Genomic DNA, 3,824 nt, shown 5'->3' on the forward strand with positions numbered 1-3,824 from the left:
TAGCCAAAGCTGACTAAAGAATAAATCATCTTGCAATATTAATTACTAAAGGTTATCTCATCAAAATTAAACCAAATGAGATCCAATATATTTATTTTATCCAAATGTATAATTTTAGAAAATAAGTAGAAAAACATACAGTTTCTCTTTACTTTGTAATGAGATAAAATATAAAATTAATACGTGAAATATAGCTAAAATTAAAGGTATTAATAAAATGGAAAATATAAGTTATGGTATTCTTTGAAAAATGTTTATATGGAGAGATTGAGGTCCTGGATTCAATTTTGTAGAATAATTGAGTAAGAATCAACTATCAAGTAAGAAATAATTAACTTTATACATCATGATCAAACTTTTCTAATGTACCAATGAAAGAGAAAAGAATGTAATGTTAAAATGAATCCGTCCATGAGCTAGCATATAATTTTAGACTTTGTCTATAGGTGGCAAAAAAATACTAAATACATAATAAAATGAAATAAGATGAGGCTACAATTGGAATAAATATTTCATAGTATGGCTTATTTTGAACTTGAAAGAAATCATAATAAATTTTTATCTTGGACTTTTAGCCAATGTATCATGAAAAATTTAATAGTCCTTGAAAATATTCCAGTTAGAGTTAAAAAGTCAATATGAAAAATCTATTTTGCTTTGACTTTTTAAATGTACTTTTAAAAACTTTCCAAGAGTGAATTTTAAGAATAGTGAAAAAGAATTGTTTATTATTACATACATGAGAAAAACATTTTTATTGCTCAGTATAGCTTACTGATATTTACTTCGCTGTGTTTTACTCTCCTTCAAGAGTATTGCAGTTTTTACAATAGGACAAAAGAGGAATGAAATGAAACAAAACAAAATCCTTGAATAAATGTGGCCATTAATCCCACAGTTCTATTCTACCAAATACCTGAATGCAGAAGATCCCATACAAATCAAAATACCCTGTTGTCTGATGCCATGCTGTATGCTTAAGAGAATACGTATGAAGAAAGAACAATAAAAATCTCTAATGGTTTCTTGTGCATTGATCAGTTGTCAAAAGTTAAAGGGGTCATCCCTTTTCTCTTGTCTGCAAAGAGTACCGAGGATGCCTAAAGCACCATGATAAAATTTGGGGTATGGTAGGGTGCCTTTCTTTGATAAAATGGAAGGATTATCGCTAAAAGTGTCACAGACTAATTTTAGAAAAGAGTTCATATAAAGGTGGAGAATCTGAAAAATATTCCTTAAAACATCTGGGCTCCCTTACCCCTTAGAAAGTTTTCTTACACTCCCAGGATTAACATGTCAATCCCAGTTTGAAGATCACTAGTGACAAAAATTTTTCCTGAATATCCCTAAGCTTTCTTTCTGACTCAATTCCCAGGTCCAGTTGCAAGTGGAAACATATTATGAATAATATAGGATAAACTTGGAAATGAAGGCTTTTGCCTACCTCACTTGCTAGGCTTTCTTTCTAACGATGCTTTCTGTGGTTCTTCTTTGTAGGATTCCATACCACCCCAGCTCCAATTTGCCAGGCGTTTTTACTGCGTCTTGTCAGTCTAGGTAGCAGCTCTATTAATCCACTGATGACAGTAATGTGATTTTCCTTGTTCAAGAGGTAACAGCGTTATTAGATATAGGATCTTTAACAGCAAAAATATACACCCCCGACATTAGTGCAGTAATTTGTATTTCTAAATCTTATTATAAATAGCATTATAAAATTCACATAAATATATGCAGGTGCAACTTGGAAAAAAGTGAGATTTTGTGTTTATTGTGTTGAAACTTAGATTCTTTCATAGAAGAACTCACGGGACTTAGATAAAAGAAAAAAAGTTGAGAGCTACTAGTTTAGGAAATAGAAAGCCAGTTTGGCAATAACCAGCCATTCTACTTTCTTCCCCTTCCTATATTCTCTGGCCAGTGCTTGGTAAATTTTAAATCATGATTTTCTGTAATTTAATCAATAATTATTCCAGGCTAGAAATGAAGTGTATTATTATTAATATATTTATAATAATGTGCAATAATAAGGCTAGACAATCATCTGGCATCCAGAATTAGCATAATCCATCTCTAAAGTGGTTGACGCAGTGAAATAAATGAAGTAACCTAAGTGAGTTTACACAGAGATGTACTTACGTATCTAGAAATAAAACCCCAAACCAATTTTGGTTCAGTCATTTATCATCCCACCAAACCACAATTCCTTCTTCTATATTGTTTAGGCTCTTTGAACCACCAGTCCTTCAAAATGATGTATTTGAAATAGATTTCAGAAATTGACTTTCACTTTGTTCCTCATATGTGATATTTTGAGCATGACTAGTAATGGCAGAGAATGAAAAGAAAAGAAAATGAAAGAAAAGAATAGAAATGAGAAAGAGAAAAGAAAAAAACTATTATTGTGAAAAATCTGGACACACAAGACTATCATGTTAGATAGATTATTACATATAAAAATAGCCCTACTAAATGAAAGAAATAGACTCATTATTGCTTACAACATCCTAATATTACATTATCATATTTCTTTCTTTTTTTTTTTTTTTTTTTTGAGATGGAGTTTCACTCTTGTTGCCCAGGCTGGAGTACAATGGCACGAACTCGGCTCACCGCAACCTCCGCCTCCTGGGTTCAAGTGATTCTCCTGCCTCAACCTCCCAAGTAGCTGGGATTACAGGCATGCGCCATCATACCCAGTGAATTTTGTATTTTTAGTAGAGACGGGGTTTCTCCATGTTGGTCAGGCTGGTCTCGAACTCCCGACCTCAAGTGTTTCGCCTGCCTCAGCCTCCCAAAGTGCTGGGATTATAGGCGTGAGCCACCACACCTGGCCACATTATCATATTTCTTTTAAGAAGCCTTGCTATACTAACAAGTTTATCGACATAAAACAACAAAGCACCACTGACAAAACTGATAATGTTTAAATAAATCTCTGATAGATTACTAAAAAGGTCTAGAAAACAACTTTCTATTTAGTTTATATTTATAATTTCATCAAATGCAGCCTATATAAAGGAAATATGTGTTTCTGTGCATCACCATAATTCAAATATAAAGCAAATGAAACTGGGAAAAACTATGCATTCTATTGGAATTTTATTTCACTTCTTTTGCTTTATGAAGCACACCCTTATCTGGCTTTTTAGAAACCAATTCTTTATCCAGGATGGCAGTTTCAGGAAATGATGTATAAAGTTTCTGCATATCTGTTGCTTAAAATTCCAACTGGACAATTTTATAGTTTCTAAAGGATAATTCAGACCAATCTTATGCACAATACTGTGCACTTTTTTCAAAAGAACTGATATTTATGTGCTTTGCCAATTTCTCAGAAACCACAACTATCTGAATCTCTATGAAATAAATAGGAAGAATTTATGAAACCATCTACATTTTATCTATAAGGTCAAATGAAAATATTTTTCATGGAAACCCTGGGATATATGGAAAAGTTGGGAACTGTGTAGGAAGAAAAGTTAGTCAATTTACTTGAACTTCTTTTTCTTGCAAATATCCAATGGAGTCAACACACAATGGTTATACAGCTATTAAATAAGCTGAGAAAACCTCCAAATATTTGAAATTCACATTTTCTCCTCAGTCCTAAGTTCCTCTGAGAATTGTACTCAGTTCAGAAATGCCTGGGAATGCAGCTCCTAATTCCCCCTGAAGAGAAGTTTCTTCCCACTTTGATTTTCTCAGCCACAAACTAATCATTCTTAATTGTTTCCAGCTGTGATTCCTTCTCCCTGCGGTTGCTTCCTGCTGGTACCCAAGTAGTACAGAATCATGCAATTTTGTTAAACTCCAATAAATAC

Source organism: Pan troglodytes, chromosome 14 (assembly GCF_028858775.2).
Source record: "Pan troglodytes isolate AG18354 chromosome 14, NHGRI_mPanTro3-v2.0_pri, whole genome shotgun sequence".
In the NCBI taxonomy this organism is placed as follows: domain Eukaryota; kingdom Metazoa; phylum Chordata; class Mammalia; order Primates; family Hominidae; genus Pan; species Pan troglodytes.